Source organism: Canis lupus, chromosome 7, assembly GCF_003254725.2.
Source record: "Canis lupus dingo isolate Sandy chromosome 7, ASM325472v2, whole genome shotgun sequence".
In the NCBI taxonomy this organism is placed as follows: Eukaryota; Metazoa; Chordata; class Mammalia; order Carnivora; family Canidae; genus Canis; species Canis lupus.
In genome coordinates this window covers 73,519,886-73,539,061 of record NC_064249.1, presented here as the reverse complement: position 1 = coordinate 73,539,061, position 19,176 = coordinate 73,519,886, and the positions used below count along the sequence as shown (strand labels likewise).

At 37.3% G+C, this 19,176-nt stretch overlaps 1 long non-coding RNA gene across 25 annotated transcripts in view; it reads right to left on the bottom strand.

Moving 5' to 3' along the window:
* Positions 1–2,426: 2,426 nt before the first annotated feature.
* The window catches only part of LOC112648051 (uncharacterized), an 86,178-nt gene continuing 69,428 nt past the window's right edge, over positions 2,427–19,176 (bottom strand). For 12 of the 25 annotated variants that reach the window (XR_007412141.1, XR_007412148.1, XR_007412151.1 and 9 more), the window contains 4 exons: positions 15,998–16,153; positions 12,402–12,480; positions 6,216–6,401; positions 2,495–2,582 (listed from right to left, as the gene is read on the bottom strand). This is a non-coding gene — a long non-coding RNA (uncharacterized LOC112648051). Of the gene's footprint in view, positions 2,583–6,215; positions 6,402–12,401; positions 12,481–14,643; positions 14,749–15,997; positions 16,154–19,176 lie in introns of all 25 variants that reach the window. The other 13 variants (XR_007412149.1, XR_007412153.1, XR_007412154.1 and 10 more) reach the window with 11 other exon arrangements.

Here is a 19,176-nt window from a genome sequence, read left to right as displayed (position 1 = left end):
ATTCTTACCTTAGAACTTCCACTGAAGCTGCACTAGCTCATTCAGGTGGAGACACTGTAGCTGCAAGGCTTAAGGGATTTAGTGCCTTCAGGAAGAACCCTGGAGAAACAGAAGATGGGACCAAACTGATAATGCCCAGCCTCCTATCTTTTCTTTTCTCCAACTTTTACTGAGATATAATTGACATTTAACATTATATTAGTTTTAGATTTATAACATCATGATTTGCGATCTATACATATAGTGTAATGGTTACCATGATAAGGTTAACATGCATCCCAGGCATACACATTTTTTTCTTGTGATAGGAATTTTTAATATCTACTTTCTTAACAACTTTCAAATACACAACACAGTATTGTTAACTATAGTCAGCAGGCTGTACGTTACATCCCTAGGACTTATTTATTTATAACTGGAAGTTTGTATCTTTCGACCATTTTCATCCATTTCTTTCACATCCCCCCCAACCCCACTCATTTCTGACAACTACCAATCTGTTTCTATGACTTTGTTTTTTTAAGGCTCCATATATTTGTGAGGTCATGCAGTTTGTCTTTCTCTGTCTAACATACCATTAGCATAATGCTCCATGTTGTTGCAAGTGGCAGAGTTTCCTACTTTTCTATGGCTGCATAATATTCGTCTGTGTGTGTGTGTGTGTGTGTGTGTGTGTGTGTGTGACATCTTCATTATCCATTCATCTTCTGATAGATACTTAGGTTATTTCCATGTCTTGACTGTCATAAATAATGCTGCAATAAAAATGGGAGTGCAGATACCTCTTTGAGGTTCTGTTTTCATTTCCTTCGGGTATATACCCAGAAGTGAACTCCTGATAGTTTTATTTTTAAGTTTTTTGAGGAACCTTCATACTATTTTCCATAGTGGCTGCAAAAATTTATGCTCCTACCAACAGGGCATCAGGGCTCCCTTTTCTCCACATCCTTACCAACTCTTGTTATTTCTTGTGTTTTGTGTGTGATATAGTCCTTCTGACAGGTTTGAGGTGATCTTACGATTTTGATTTGCATCTCCCTGATGCTTAATGATGTTAAACATCTTGGGGATCCCTGGGTGGTGCAGCGGTTTAGTGCCTGCCTGTGGCCCAGGGCGCGATCCTGGAGACCCAGGATCGAATCCCACGTCAGGCTCCCGGTGCATGGAGCCTGCTTCTCCCTCTGCCTGTGTCTCTGCCTCTCTCTCTCTCTCTCTCTCTCTCTCTGTGACTATCATAAATAAATAAAAATTTTTAAAAAGGAAAAGGAAAAAAAAAAAAAGCCTGATGTTTATCACCATAAAAGAGCTCTAAGTCACAGTGACTGTTGAGGTGAAAGTGATGATCGGCCCATTAACTACATTAGAGGTGCCAATCCTCTAAAAAAAAAAAAAAAAAAATGATGTTAAACATCTTGTGTTTGTTTGCCGTCTGTATGTCTTCTTTGGAAAATGTCTATTCACTTCCTCAAATTTCCTTTTTTGGCTATCGAGTTGTAGGAGTTCTTCATGTATTTTGAATAGTAACCTCTTATCAGATCCAAGATTTGCAAGTATTTTCTCTCATTCTGTAGGTTGCCTTTCATTTACTTGATAATTTCCTTTGCTGTGTAGAAGCTCTTTAGTTTGACGTAGTTTTTTTTTTTTTTTTTTCTTTTGTTATTTTGGCTTTTGGTGTCAAATTCATAAAATTATCCCCAAGATCAATGTCAAGGAACTTACCCTCTGTTTTCTTCTGGAAGTTTTATGGTTTCAGGTCTTATGTTCAAGTGTGTAATTCATTTTGGGTTTATTTTTGTATTTGGTAGTGAGATGATCCAGATTTATTTATTATTTATTTATTTATTTATTTATTTATTTATTTACTTTTGCATGTGGCTACTCAGTTTTCCAAGCACCACTTATTGAAGAGGATGTCCTTTCCCCATTGTGTAGTCTTGGAATCTTTGTCATAAATGAATAAACCAGTCTCCCATCTTTTGTAGGACAATTTAGAGCTACTCTCTGCATGGGGCTTCAGGGACTTGCTTACAATAAGCCTAAGCAAGTGCTGAGTCAATAGTACACACTGTAGTGGTTTGAACTCCTCCTGTCTTTCCCACTTTACTTCCTTCACTTTTCTTCTGGGGCTCACCTCGAGTGTGCCCAAATCCAGCCTAAGACATTAGGCCCTGAGGCCTTCAGCCTCTGGTCTATGAGCACAGGCCAGGTGAGTTCCCCAGGGGCAAGTGTAGGCCCTCTGTGGGCAAAAGAGCACACTTTTCCTTGTTCTAAGAAGAAACAATGACCCTTTTCTCAGGTCATCATTTCAAATCACAGTTTGCTATTTTAGGACACAGTTAAGGAAAATTCTGTATTGATTAGAAAGAGTTGAAAACTTCTCCCTCTTGAGTAGAATTGAAATTGTACCCCTAGCCTCACTAGTTTCACCCCCAGATAGACTGTTATTCCTAATCCCTAGCCTTAAATCATTTTTGACTTGAATTTGATGTAAATAAGGCACTGCATATTCATGAATTGGTTTATTGCTTTTATGCCATAGTTCCTGTTTCATTTACATGATTTCCACTCAGAATGGGCAGTTCCTGAAAGATAAGAAATAAGATGTGTTAGTCTCTTTGATATGCAGTTAGGTGCTTACCTAACCGAATGTATATCTTTTTTGCTAATGGAGAAAATATTTCTTTCCTCACGTGATGATGAATGCTCTTTCTTCTTCTCATTCAGTTATGACTATGGATAAATATATCATGCATGATAAAGAAACCTTTTAAAATTATATGCATTCTTTCTCATCTAAATCAGTTCAGAACTATCATTTTGATAAATGTCCTAAAGTATTAACTGAACTAATTTTCCAGAGGTCAGGATGTGGCGGAAAGAGGAATGAGCTGGAGGACATTGGGTTAATGGCCTCACAGGCTTGAGTGAGAAAATGGAGGGCCTTGTATGCAGCAATGACACAGAGGTGCCTGTCTTCCCACACTTCATCCCAGCTCAGATATAAAAAACGCCAACTTTTATGAGATCTCTTTTTTGTTTTTTATGAGATTTCTAATGGATTGTTAGTAGTTCAAGCACAGGAGTGTCCCTTCTCATGGTCTTTCTTTCAAATAGTACATTTCTTTTCTTTCTAACTAATTGCCCTACCTCATAAGAATGAAGTCAGTGGTTCATAGAGCAGTGTATGCCCTGACCAAATTAAATCAATAAAGAATCAGAAGATTTCCCTAGGGCAATCCAATAGCCCATCCAAATAAAACAGCTTCTTCTGATAACTGACAATGCTTGTACAATCTATGAGCAGAATCCTATCTAGCTCATGTCTTCCTTTTTCTCATGTCTTTGACATGTCACGCTGGGTTTCTGGATGTGAGAAGGGAGAACAGCACCAGGCAGCATATCCAGACAGTCCTTTTGTCTGCTTATAAGCACTAATTCTCTGAACTAAGAATGTTCAGAAGATTCTCTGAACTAAGAATCTAACAACAGAGAAGTATTTTTTTTTTATTAAGTGACACCCTGTTTAGGGTCAAAGACAACTGTTAAAAGTACTATTTCTGGGTTACCTGGGTGGCTCAGTTGGTTGGGCATCCAACTCTTGATTTCAGCTCAGGTCCTGATCTCAGGGTCATGAGATCAAGCCCTGCCTTGGGCTCCATGCTCAGCACTGAGTTGGCTTGTCCCTCTCCCTTTGCCCCTCCCTCTCCTCACACTCTTTTCTTTCCTCCCTTTCTCTCTAGAATAACAGAATAAATACAATATTTTTTAAAATGAAAAGCAAAATAATATAAAATAAAAGTACTGTTTCTGGGGGCACCCAGCTGGGTCAGTCAACAAGAACATGTGACTCTAGATCTTGGGGTTGTAAGTTAAAGCTCCATGCTGGGTGTAGGGATTACTTAAAAATAAAGTCTTTTAAAAAAATACTGTTTCTGTGGGTTTTTTTCCTATTTAATGATACAGATTTATTACTTAGCAGGCATATATGTAAAATAAATATTAGGTTTGTTTATTAATCAGTGTAAGAATGTGCTTTTGGGCTTTTCTGAGCATTGGCTGCTACTTGCATTTAAAAATAACAAAGATTGGGGATCCCTGGGTGGCTCAGCAGTTTAGCACCTGCCTTTGACCCAGGATGTGATGTTGGAGACCCTGGATCGAGTCCCACATCAGGCTCCCTGCATGGAGCCTACTTCTCCCTCTGCCTGTGTCTCTGCCTCTTGCATGAATAAATAAATAAAATCTTTTTAAAAAATTACAAAGATTAAGTCAATGAAAAAATGCACTGGTTTTTGTTTGATTTGGGGTTTTTAAAAAGATTTTATTTATTTATTTGAGAGAGAGAGAGAGAGCAGGAGTGGGGGATGGGCAGAGGGAGAGGGAGAAGTAGACTCCCCACTGAGCATGGAGCTTATGTGGGGCTTGATCCCAAGACCCTGAGATCATGACCTGAGCCAAAGGCAGACGCTTGACTGGGCCACTCAGGTGCTCCAAGGCACTGTTCTTTATTATAGGTGGTGTCAAGGCAAGCTGATGAATTGAATTTCTCTGACTGCACAACTGAGGAAAGCCTGTTAGAGATGAGGGCTCTGTAACCTTGTTGAGATTAGGTCAAATTTGCACCGGAGAGAGGGTCTCTTATGTGGAGTCCAGGACTGGGAAATAACAGAAACTCAACAGTAGATGTTTGAATGGATGGATTGATGGAGGAGAATGAATGCATGAGACTGAGAAATGGGGTGGCACAGTTCTATGGTGATTTAGCTAGTTTGGGGATGGACTTTCTTCTCAGCTGAGTTACCCTAGGAATGGTGGAGAGGTCTCTGTGTTCTGACACCATCAGCGGTAGGAAGATACTAACCAGCAGATGGCTTATTGTCTATTATTGTATCAAAGAGACACGTATTCAGCACGCTTTTGAAATGAAATATAAGTAATCATCAAAGGAAACAGCCCAATTTCTTTTTCCAATTGGAAAACTCAAATAATATGTATAATAATTTTTTCTATTGTATTTCTCATATTTATAAAAGAGAAAATAAAATTCAAAAGAGCAAGAGTTCAGGTATCAGCACTAACGTTCTCCCAAGCTATCATCACACACTTGGAGATGTTTGGTGTATGGTCCTGCCATTCTGTTATAGTTTTACTAAGGCTGGCTCATGAATTTGAAGTGTCTATTGTTTGGAAGTCACATTAGTTCCAAAAGTTCAGTTCTTTAAAGATAAGTTCTTATTTCAAATTACTTTTACTCTTTTTTTTTTCCTAGTGAAATAAATTTGGCTTAACTTGCTTACATCCTCTGAATTATATACTAAATGATTTTTAATTATTTTATTAAAAAGATGGAGGAAAGATTTTCAACAAGTAAATGTGATCAAATGAAATGTTTACAAAGCAGTAAACTAACCTCTGTATTTTCATTTTTAAAAGATGATGTGAGGTTTTTTTCTTAAAGTATAATGAATATACAGTGTCATATTAGTTTTAGGTATACAATATAGGTGATTCAACAATTCTAAACACTACTCAGTGCTCATCAGAATAAGTGTACTTTTAATCCCCTTCACCTATTTCACCCATTCCCCTCACCACTTACCCTCTGGAAACCACCAGTTGGTTCTCTGTATTTAAGAGTCTTTTTTTTCTTTGTTTTGTGTAGAATTTAAGAAACAAAACAAAAGAACAAAACAGATGAGATGAGTTTTGAATTAAACCTTGGTCTGCTCCATGTCTGGTTTTGGTTCTATTTAGTTCAATATTGTCAATTATATATTTACCCTCTCACTCTCAGATCACTTGGCTTGGGGAAATCATATTGCAAGAAACCCTATGGAGAAGCCCATGTGGAGAGGAAGCCTCCTGCCAATGTCATGTGAGTGAGCTTGGAAGTGGATCCTCTGGCCCTAGTCAAAAATTCCGAGACTATGGCCCTAGCCAACACTTGATCACAGCCTTATGAGAGACCCTGAGCCAGGCCATCCAGCTAAGTCATTTCTAGCTCCCTGACCCTCAGAAAGCATATGAGAAAATAAATGTATGTTGTTTCAAGTAGCTACTTTTAGGGTAATTTGTTATGTAGTAGTAGATAACCAATACAGAGTATGAAAAACCTTACATTGTCCACCATGCCACTATATCTTTTCTTACTCTGATACCCACTCTATTTCTGGTCATTTTGGAAATGTGATTTTTATTCACCTTCGTGGCTTTACCTCATCTGTGGAACTTGACTTTTGACAAATTTTTCTTGACCTTGAACTTTTATTCCTTTCCTCAAACTGGGATCCAGTGTGTCTCCTTAATTATTGCCCTCTCAATGACTTTACAGTTCAGTGCAGACTCCTTGGTTCATTTGGGCTGCGGTATGGGAACCATTTCTAGATCATTGATGTCAAGGTCTGTCAATCAATATTTTCAGTAGGAAAACAAGGTGAAGAATTCCTTAGAAAAAAATACTTGCTATGTTTTTATAAATTATTCTTACTAATATCATTACCTTATTTTAAGCCTGATATTAAAGAATTTTAGAGGCAGGGAGGAAATTTAGAAATGGCATAATCTGACTACTAGATTTATTTATACACGATAAAATGAGGCCCCCGAGGTTAGGTGATGTTCCCAACATCACTCAACTAGTTACTAAGTTCATTAATAGTGAGAAATACCATTTATTTATTTAGATTTTGTTATTTATTCATGACAGACACAGAGAAAGAAGCAGAGACATAGGCAGAAGTAGAAGCAGGCTCCCTGTGGTGAGCCTGATGCGGGACTCGATCCCAGGACTCTGGGATCACACCCTGAGACAAAGGCAGATGCTCAACCACTGAGCCCCCCAGGTGCCTGAGGAATACTATTTAAATGCCATAGGTATGTGGAGGATAAGTAAAGTGAAATAGTGCTTTTGGAGAGGTGGGAGGCTAGAGTGGGGTTTTGCTGAGGATATCTGTGGAGCTCTTCTACCTGAGTGAGTCCTGGCTCATTAGCAGAGACTGGACACTGAAGACAATGAACCATTGGTATGACTCCGGATGGCTGGGTCAAATAGCAGCTACTCAATGTGAGTATTGAGCCTCTATGGGAAGACATAAAAGTCTTAGAAGACTTATTAGAATAGGTTGACAATGTATAGGAACTGAATGGATAGTGTAGATGGTAACGGCTTATGAAATTAGTGTGGAGAGACATGAGGAAAGGTGTTAGTGTTTCATTCTATATACTTTGATATCTTTAAATCTTTTATGGTAAGAATGTATTTGTGCATTTCTTGTGTAATTTTTATAAAGTCTTACAAATTTTTACCAAAAAAATTTTAGAAATTGGGCTTGGAAGTAGAATTTGTGGTTATGTGTTACATGCACATAACTCAACAATTGTTTCTGTCAAACAAATAACACAAGTGGATTATAGGTAAGGAAAAGCCAAAAACAGTCTAGAAACTGAGACAAATGCCCTGATGGAAGTGAAAATCACAGGTAATAGATTCAAATACAACTGATTCCATGAGAAGAAATGAGGTGAAGTTATGGCTTAAGAGATTCAAATGAATTGTAATGAAAAGCTTCTTTATAGTAGAGCTATTCAGAGCAGGAAGGAAATTTAGTAACAGATTATTTGGGCAAGGTAGGATGTTTTCCCTTGGATATTTTATAAATGGAATTAAAAATCACTTGTTTCTGACTAATTGGATATAGTTCAGCCTATGGGTTGAATTAGTCAACATCTTCTCTATTTGGTTAATAATAGAGGAAAAACTAGTAGCAACTTTGATGGTCACAGTCAACATGAAATCATTTTACATTTTTAAAAAGATTTATTTATATTAGAGAGAGAGAGAGAGCAGGGGGGAATAGAGAGTGAAGAGGAGTCTTAAGCAAATTCCATGCTCAGTGTGGAGCAAGATGCAGGGCTCGATCTCAAGAACCTGAGATCACAACCTGAGTCAAAACCAAGCGTTCGAAACTTAACTGTGCCACCTAGGCACCATGATATGAAATCATTTTAAAATAAAATAAAGGTGTGTGATAAATCTGTGTGTTCTAAGTACTTAACTAAGTCCTGAGAAATAAATTTCATTTTAATATCTCTGGTAGATGTCTTCACTTTATTTCTCACCAATGGCTGAAATCCAGACCTCTAAATTTTTTAAATGTTCTAAAATTTAGCTATATTTCCTATTTTTCTATAGTGGACACATATTGTGTATAGTTAAAAAAATATAAAACCGGGATCCCTGGGTGGCGCAGTGGTTTAGTGCCTGCCTTTGGCCCAGGGCGTGATCCTGGAGATCCAGGATCGAATCCCACGTCGGGCTCCCGGTGCATGGAGCCTGCTTCTCCCTCTGCCTGTGTCTCTGCCTCTCTCTCTCTCACTGTGTGCCTAACATAAATAAATAAAAAAATTTAAAAAAAAAAAAAAAAACCTACAAAGGAGAAAAGGCAAATTTCTGGAATACCTGATAGAGTAAAATCTCACTATTTTGGACTGATTGGAAAAAAACAGAATATTTCATTTTAAAATATTTTAATGCCTTAACATAATTATTATGCATAACATAAGCCAGGATAAAAAAAATAGTTGTTTATAATGAACAAATAAGAGTTATCTGACTCCAAAATATGTGGAAGCCAAGCTTGTTTATTATAAATGGTTTAAACATTTTATCTTGATTAAGCTATTAATTTATTCTAGCAGTAAAAGATGACTTGTTTGAAAAATCAGCCTCTATCCACACGTAATCACAGTTTTCAAATAGAACCTGTTTTTTCCCTGGTGGTTTTACTTCCTGTCTTTCTTCTCTCTGTGAAGTGACAATCTCAGTTTTTGATTGTGTAAGGGAAAGAGGCTGAGTCAAAGAAAGGAAGGAGGGGCAAACGTCATGCCTAACTTCTACAAAGGAGCTTAGCAAACCAAATGTCAACAATTAAATGAGACCAGTTTTCACACATGATAATTATTTGGCATAGCTGATTTGCTTTAAAATTCATTCCTCAAGGAGTATATTTATCACTCCCAAATACTGATATCCTGGTCAAGAAATGACACAGGGTAAGGGAATCTTAAGTTAGTCCAAATATCATATTGGAATCTTACTTATTAAGAAATATTAAAATTACTTAAAATAATGGCTATTTTTCATTTGAGACATTTTCACTCCCCCTTTTCTTTGTATTGTGATTTTTAAATATGAAATTTTGTTTGCTTCTTGTTTTGTTTGCTTTAGTGTATTTTTAATTATTAGCTCAAGAGCTAATATTTAAGGATAAAACAATTTTACGAATGGTGAATTTATAACTATTCAAATGCTTATTTTTATCTTGCATACTTTGAAATGTTTTCTTCCAAGTTTTAAACTAATGAGTATCTATTACTTTTACAGTAAGAAAGAAACTCTACATTAAGAGATAATAAAGGAACAATTGATTCAGAACTTTGTATCTTTTGTGGGAGGGGAGTTCACTGGCTGTGCCACCCTGAAATCCTATCTGAGGAGAGATGTGGAGGAGATTTGTGTCCAGCAATCTCCTCCAAATCACGAGGCAAGCAGATGATCTGAAAAGGCCCCAGGCTAGAGTGAGTGTCCACTCCTTTTCTAGACTATGCCTGGGGAGGCAGAGATCTCTCCTGAATTTCTTAAAGATTCACGAGAAGGAAAAAGAAAAGGAAAGACCTAGTGAGACACAGTCTTTCCCCTTAGCCACAGGGGTTCCTTTCCAAGACCCCCAGTGGATTCCTGAAACTGCAGGGAGTATTGAACCACATACAGTTGACCTTTGAAAACCATGGAAGTCAGGGGCACCACACTCTGCACAGTCGAAAAATCTGTGTGTAACTTTTGGCTTCCCAAAAACTTAACTAGGAAAAGCCTGCTGTTGACTGGGAGCCTTAATGATAACATAAACAGTTTGCTAACTCCTACTGTGTATGTTATATGTATTATCCACTATATTCTTACAACAAAGTAAGCTAGAGAAAAATGTTATTAAGAAAATCACAAAGAAGAGAAAACACATTTACAGTACTGTACTGCATTTATTGAAAAAAAAATCTGTGTATAAGAGGACCTGCACAGTTCAAATAGGCACTGTTTGAGGTTTAACTGTACATATCTATGATGAAGTTTAATTTATAAATTAGGCACAGTGAGAGGTTAACAGCAACAATAATAAAATAGAATACTTAGAGCAATATACTGTAGTAAAAGTTATATGAATGTGGTCCCTTTCTCAAAACAGCTTGTACTATAATGCAGTGAGATGCAAAGAAATTGCCTACGTGATGGGAGGAAGTGAGGGCAATGATGTGGGCATGTGATGCAGTGTTAGTTAGGCTGCTGTTGACCAGACTATATGTCAGAAGGATGATCATCTGCTTCTGGATTGTGGTTGACTGTGGCTAACTGAAATGTCCTCCTCCCGCTCCTCCATGAAGAAATGAGTTTAATTTAAAAATTTTTCATGAGGCACAGCAAAGGAAACCATCAACAAAACAAAGCATTTCTCCGTACTAAATGGGAAAAAATACTTGTAAATCATACATCCAATAAAAAATAATATCCAAAATACATAAAAAATTTACATATTTTACTATCAAAAAACTCAAACGACCTGATTAAAAATGTGCAGAGGACTTGAACAGATATTTTTCCAAAGAAGACATCCAGATGGCCAACAGACCAATGAAAAGATCCTCAACATCACTCATCATCAAGTAAATGCAAATGAAAACCGCAATGAGACATCACCCTCCAACTGTCAGAATGGCTAGAAACAAAGAGATAAGAAATAATACTCTTAACTATGGAGAACAAACAGAGGGTTGCTGGATGGGAGGTGAGCATGGGATGGGCTAGATGGGTGATGGGCATTAAGGAGGGCACTTGTGGTGATGAGTGCTGGTTTTATATGTAAATGATGAAATCACTAAATTCTATTCCTGAAACCAAGATTATACTATATATTAGCTAACTAGAATTTAAATAAAAACTAAAAAAAAAAAAAAAAAAAAAAAAAGAAAAACAACTGATGGCAAGAATGTGGAGAAAAAGAAAACTCATAAAAAAAAAAAAAAGAAAAGAAAACTCGTGCACTGTTGGTGGGAGTGAAAACTGATACAGCCCCTGTGAAAAATAGTATGGTGTTTCCTCAAAAAGCTAAAAATAGAAATGCCATATGATTTATCAATTCTATTTCTGGGCATTTATCTGAAGAAAACAAAAACACCACTTTAAAGAAATATGTGTACCTCTATGTTTATTGCAGCATTATTTACAATAGCCCAGAGACATGGAAGCAACCAAGTGCTCATCACCTGATGAATGGATAAAGAAGATGTAGCATACATACCACATGGAACATTACTCAGCCAGAAAAAAGGAATAAGAATGAAATCCTGCCATTTGCAACAACATGGATGGATCTAGAGGGTATTATGCTAAGTGAAAAAAGTCAGACAGAGAAAGACAAATACAATACGATTTTACTCACATATGGAATTTTTTAAAATTTTTATTTATTTATTTATTTATTTATTTATTTATTTTTATTTATTTATTTTTTTATGATAGTCATACAGAGAGAGAGAGAGAGGCAGAGACACAGGCAGAGACACAGGCAGAGGGAGAAGCAGGCTCCATGCATCGGGAGCCCGACGTGGGATTTGATCCCAGGTCTCCAGGATTGCGCCCTGGGCCAAAGGCAGGCGCCAAACCGCTGCGCCACCCAGGGATCCCAAATTTTTATTTATTTATGATAGTCACACAGAGAGAGAAAGAGAGAGGCAGAGACACAGGCAGAGGGAGAAGCAGGCTCCATGCACCGGGAGCCCGACGTGGGATTCGATCCCGGATCTCCAGGATCACGCCCTGGGCCAAAGGCAGGCGCCAAACCGCTGCGCCACCCAGGGATCCCCCACATATGGAATTTAAAAAACAAAACAAACAAACCAAAACAGAAAGAGACTCATAGATACAGAAAACAAACTAATGGTTACCAGAGAGGGAAAGGGTTGTGGGGGTGAGCAAAATTGGTGAAGGGGCTTAAGAGGTACAAATTTTGGGTTATAAAGTAAATAAGTCATAAGACTTTTTTTTTTTCACAACACAAGGTATGTAGTTAGTAATATCATAGTAACTTTGTGACAGATGATGACAGGTGGTAACTAGACTTACAGGGCAGACCATTTTGTAATGTATACAAAATAAAAAAAATCTAATCATTATGATGTACACCTGACACTAGTAGGACATTGTATGTCAATTATGCTTCAATTAAAAAAAATCCATTAAGAAAGCACTGTAAGCAAAAAAGTGTATGTGTGCATTCACTTATTCATTAATTCGTAGTGGTTGCCTCCAGGGAGGATAGCAGGGTAGTGGCTGGAGATGGAGGAAGATTTACCTTCCAGTGTAGACAGATGCTTCTGTACATTTTGACCTTTCAACCATGTATCTATAATATCTAGTCAAAAGGTATTTTCCTGAAGAAAGAGTGAGAGAAAAAAAATGCTTTTTATTTTTTCCTGAATAACAACATAAGAGGACTAACATTAAGAGCATAAGAAAATACATAACAAAAAAAGAAAGAAAATACATAACAGTACCATGCTGAGACGTAATTATTTGTAGGTAAAGAGATTCAAATTATTTTCCCTGTTTCCCTTTTTGCTTAGTTGAAATTGACCTGTTTTCTAAAGTGAACCTATTTTGTTTGTGTTATTAGAAGAGGAAGTAGAGCAAAGTATTACAGTAGACTGTTGTGAACACTTCCTCTGCATTAGGGAGACTTATATAATTTTATGAGCTAGATATTGTTTGAGCATCTGTCTATGGCAACTAGGAAATCAGAGAAACCAAGTACCTGCAAGTCATAGCAAGTCCAGGGGATGTAGGCAGTGAACCTGAGAGTGGGCTCTTTCCCACTATACTCTACTGCCCCATACTCTATTGCCTCACAGCAATGGACTGCAGCAATGGATAATTAAAAATTATATAAGAAGGAAAAAAAAGGAGTAATATGACTTTGACTTTACAAAATGATTGTGACTTATAAAATAGGCCAAATATATATATATATACATACATATATGTATATATATATATTTTTTAAATAGGAGAGAAACCCCACAGTGTACTTATTAGCTCAAAGAGAGATGAAGATTTTCCCTTACTCTTATGCCAACTGTGTACAAGTGACACGCAATCATTACAGACAACTCAAATAATGTGGAAAAAGTATGAAGGTGAAATGTAAAACACTATTTTAAGTCTGAAAAATACTGCGAAGTGCCATTCAGTGGGCCTTTTTTGTAGACATCTGCCCATGCATGTGCTCAAAATGGTGGGCAGACAGAAAAATGGAGAATAGATGGAATATTTTTGTTTTTAATAAAAATAGTAGTCTTAATTTTACCTGAATTTCATAGAAAAAAGGAACTGAAGGGAAATAAAAAAGAATTGTTGGCTTTTCTATAAATATGCCATTCTCTCAACATATATTGTTTTATAAAATTTTTTTCTGGAATTAAGTAAAAGTAATTATGACAACCATTCAGCATTATTGTGCTATTAAAAATCAACATGTTTCAGATTTAGAAAGTATCAGTGGATTGTCCCCTACTACTTAGCAGGGTGAGGATCAGCACTGTCCCATCTCCTCCCATGTCTGCTCCCCATCTCCCAATTTCTTCCCAGCAGGTGTTTCTGTAATTCTTCAGTCAGAAAAGAAGAAAAAGATTTGTGATACTGTTTGCTTCTCTCCAGATGTGGAGACATTTGTGAGACTTTTCAGGAATATATTGACTTTCAGTGTGGTTTCTGGTATATTGGACAGGATTAGAAGCCTGGTTCCACATCTCTACCTTCCTCTTCTGGCCAATAGAGTTAGAAAGTTTTGCATTAATGTGTGATTATGCATGCATTTATGCACACACACACACACAGGCATGTGTGTGTGTGTATGTGTGTGTTTGTGTGATAAGTGGCTAACACTGAACCATTTCCCCACTGATTCAATTTAAAATAGTCAATTTGATGATCATTTCATCACAGATTTGTAGTTCTATGCCTTCCTTTTCAATATTTATATATTCAATTGCTTTAAAAATCTTTTTATTATGCTGGCTAGAGCTTCCAGAAGCCCTAGAATATGGTTAAACAACAATTATTGCTTTCCAATCTTAAAAAAATCTTTTGTGGTAATGTAAAAAATTCAAAGTCTGGAGTGAAAAACTAAGGTTCTCTTAATTCTCTTAACCTCCCTCCCTAGGTAGCTATTATCCTTCCAGATATTCTTATTTACGTTTATTACATATACACACACACACACAAACATGATTCTAGTTATTTTTTACAAAAATTAAAACTCACAATATATAGTTCCATGATTTGCTTTTCTTACTTAATATTTCATGGAGATCTATCTCATTCTATAAAAATCATCATTTTTTAACAACTACACTGTATTTTACAATATAAGTGTCTATAAATTGTTTCTATATAGATGGGCATTTTGGTTGTGTTTAATACGTAGCTAATAGAGGCAATGATGCAATGCTCAACTCTATATAAAAGTCTTTGCATATACTCATCAATACTTGTGTAGGGAAGTGTCCTATAAGTGGAAATTCTGCTTATACACATACATGATTTTGCTATTGCCAAATCATCTTCGAAACTGGTTGTATCAGTTTACTTCTTCTCTGATTTTGTGTAAGTATGTCCATTTCCTCATCTCTTTCCAATGCTTTCTTATTTTAACCATTGAATAAATAAAAATTAACCAAGTGCTATTAGACATTAGCCTTCTCAACCAGAAAAAAAAAAAATAGTTGTTCACAGGCAAATTGACTTACTCATGATTTATCTGAAGATTCCCACTGACAATCCAATAATGATGTTAATAGTTAATGAAATCATCAGTGACAAGTTACTTAAGTCGATGGAAGATAAGAGACAAAGAGTGGGCAACAGGCCACTAACACCATTCATAGGAGAGTATGGCAGGGAATGCTGGGACTGTCACTCACTGCTTACATGCTGTCACACATCTGTCTCTCCTCTACAGCACCCCCACTAACGTTTTGTACGTGTATGATTCCTGGATTTGTAAGTCTTTGAGTCTAAACATCTGTGTCTTCTGCTGCCACATAAGCTCCATGAGGGCAGAGACATTCTCATCTTGCTCATCCTTTCCCCCCAGCATCCCTCACAGTGCTGTCACAGGGAGGAAAGAGTTTGAACTTTATTCAATTAAAGTTCAATTATGTGTCAATAAATGTGTCAGTAAAAGCCTTTTGTTGTTGTTATCATCCCCATAACAGAGTTACATTTCACATAGCTAGAGAAATGGTGAAAGCCTGATACACTAAGACCATTGGGTTTTATTCTTCTTGGATGTACTTGATCCCTTTGACCAGGGTGTTCATCAGCACTGCGTAGCTAGCTCTCCACATTTACTGACTTCTATTCAATGTCACACACTTTGCAATGGTATAACCCTTTGCTACAATGAGTTATTCTTAGGAGTTTTTTTTAAGATTTTATTTATTATTTATGAGAGACAGAGAGAGAGGCAGAGACATAGGCAGAGGGAGAAGCACAGCAGGATTCCTGCTGGGAGCTTGATGTGGAACTCGATCCCAGGACCCCAGCATCACAACCTGAGCTGAAGGCAGATGCTCAACCACTTAGCCACCCAGGTGCCCCCTTAGAAGTTATCGTGACTAAAAAAATCCATTGCCTTTCATCACTGCTCACCTCCCCCCATACTTGTAGATATAGACTTCCAACCTGGCAGCCAGTCAAGAAGGTAGAGTATAACTATCTCGATTCTGCCAGGAGAAGGCTTTCTCCTGCCCTCCAGGATTCAGCTCTTAGTAAATGGCAAAATCTTACTCTACACTTGGAGTCTGTGCTTTTTAAAAAATTTCCCTCAAAGTGTAGGTAATGGAAAATCCAACTCACATTGGTAAAACAATGAAAATTCATATAACTTACTTTAAGTGTTGGCTTGATTCTAGTAGCTCAAACATGTCATCATGGATCTCCTTCCTTTCCATTTCTCCTCTGTCTCTCATGGTGTCTGCTTTATCTTAAGATTAACTCCCCTCATGAATTTAAGATAACTTCCAGATGTTCTCCGTTGCTTCCTTGCTAGAAGAGAGAGAGTTAGAAGTAGAATTAGTACTACCAAAACCACATGGTTTCTACCCAATGGGGAAGAGTTGGAACAAATGCTGAGAGGTTGTGACAATATCCTACAAGTCAATAATAACTGGCCTAATATCACACTTAGTGATCACCTACCTTTGGTCAGGGAAGTATTACTCTCCCCAATTTACAAATAAGGAAATTAGAATAAGTCCAAAATTGTACAATTAAGAGTGGAGGAAGCACTAGGAGTCCAGATTTAGAGTTCACAATTAAACTTGTTACACACTGAGAGTGACTGAAGGGTTTTTAAGATGGTGTGATACGTGTAAAGCAATGTTTTCACCGCCTTGGAAGCACACCATTAAATCTCTTGATCAATCGTTAAATTTCCTTACATCACCAATCAAAGCATGTTTAGACCCCTGAAAAGTGCTCCTCCCTCTCTCCCACACCACCTCTCCAGTACTCTAAAACAGGCATTCTAAAGTATTTAAAATATTAAATCTTTTCATCATAACATAGCCAACAAGAAGCATTAGATACAAATTCAATTTAATTAAAAATAGAAAGTACAGAGAACAGAGACTCCATTATTAACTTGAAACAGGAAACAAGAAAAACCTAAATAATCCCTCAAATTATAAGATAAAATTGTCCTCTTTAACACAGTCTCCAGTGATTCTCTGGATCCTATTGCCTCCTGTTTTCAGGAAGTTTTCTCCTGTAAGTATTTCTTCCTGCTTTTGTGTTTTCAAAGCTCTTCCTGTACTACCCCATTCCCGTTGGTATGAAAGAATGCTATCATTTCTCTCATTAAAATGTCCAAAACCCCCCACATTCCCTCCAAGGAATAGTGTCTGGCTTGTGGTGTGTACTTACTATGTATTTGATAATGAATGAATGAATGAATGAATGAATGTATCAGTGAGTGAGTGAATGAATGAATGGCTTGATAGTCATCCTTCTCCTTCGTTCTCTGCATCTGCGAAGTCACTCATATCTGTAGATTCTTCATGATGCCTTTCATGCCTATCCTTTCCTTCTCTTTTCATGACCACAACCCCAGGGGACGTTCTCCAGACCTTTACCTCCACTCAGTCCAGTCCTCAGACCTGCCCAGAGCCCTGAAATCACTTTCACTTACAGATTAAATAGGAAAGTATGTGACCTCTCTCTCTCTCTCTCTTTCTTCATCATATTTGAAAAGCCAAGCCAACTCTCTGATGCCTTAAATATAAGTATAAAATCCTTAGCTCAGTTTTCAATGGACTTCATGTTATGATATCAAAATATTTTCCAAACTTGATTTCCAGTTATTCTCCTAACAGAATCTCTCTTTCTACTATCTTTGGACCACCCCAGTGCATACTTAATTACAGACCTTTACTCCCATTCTTGCTCCAGACTCTCCAAATCTGGCCTCAATTACAAGGGTTATCTTGAATCTCACTTTATTTTATGAATTCTTCCTCCAGCCCTGCAGCCCAGTGACACCTCTTTGAATCTGGAGCCCTCATTCACTTACGGTTCACTTGGTCACATGATAAGGGCTCAAGAAATTCTTCTACTATATTTTTAAAACATTGTTGCCTAACTTTCCCATGTCAGTTATCTTTTAAATTTTGTTTTGTTCCTCCTAGGATGTGATATATTAGGTTCTTTGTTAATTGAGTCATTAATTTGAATATTAGTCAGTATAGACTAGGTTATGCTGCAGTAACCCAGTGACCCGTGGATCTCAGTGGCTTAAAAGAGCTGAAGTTTCTTTCTCATCTGCCCTCCTTAAGCTGTGGGAGCTTGCCCTTCATGGGCTCTCAGAGACCCGGGCTAACAGACACTACAACCCTCCACAGGTGAGTTCCATTCTCCAGGTCTTAATTTCCTTCCATCAGATGTGACACTCATCACTCCCACTCACTGCCTTTTGACCAGAGAAATGCACATGGCTGGCTCCACCTAACTGCAAGGGGAGTGGGAAATTGAGACAGCACATAGATATTGAAGCAAACTATTTATATCATGAATAATGCAATAGATAGCTACATAAATTGTGACCTTACTTAGAATGGACCACATAGAAGATAAGTTTTAAGACAGTAGCTGTTTCATGCAGCTGAAAAATGTTATTCAATTTATTTGCATATTGAGGATAGGGACTTCATTACGTGTGGTTTAATTTAAGGTAAAAGCTCAATTCGGGGTCAAACCATAACAAGCTTATTGTTCATGCCTTGGAGTTAAGTATCAACCGGTGGTGATTCTTTTGTACACAAAGCCATTATTTTTAAAACTTACTTGCAAAGTCTTAAAAGATTTTCATAGATCCCAGGATGACTATGGAAATCATCTCTTTATTTAAGATGTGGTTGATGCCTGGCTAGAAAGAAATGTCACTTTCTTAGCATCTCTTACTAGCAACCAAACAGGGAATTGTGACACTTGGTGTGTCACTGTCACTCAATCTGTACCGAAGGATTTTCAGGTCAGAAGTGCACTTCTCAGTTCCCCTGCTGAAGCGACAAGATCTATAATCAGTTAATGAAATGTTTTCATGATTCATGACTAGGGTATCTCACTCAGATGTAACTGAAATAGCACAGCCTATTCTGGCTTGAAAAGATAAAGCTGTGTGCGAACTTATTATGCAATAAAGAATACCTTCACGTTCATTACCTTCAAATCACGCTTGGTAGACTAGCATTTGGATACATCAAAGTTAGAGTAATGACTGGGTTACTTTTTAAGATGTAGATCTGTGGGATATTAGGCAGGCTTTTAGTAGGCACCGCTAAAGTCCAAATAGCTGTTCCTGACTACGTATCAAGCAATATGGCTGTTGCCTTTCAAAGGGAAAATTTCTAATTGCAACTTTCCAAAAACTTTTTCTCATCAGGTGAAGTAAGACTTTAGAAAGAATCTCTGTAATCTGCATGTGTGGCGGATCCCTGCTATATCCAGCACTCCCTTTCTTCCTTATTACCTCCTTCTTCCTTCTCTCTTCTTTTTTTTTTTTTTTTTTCCAC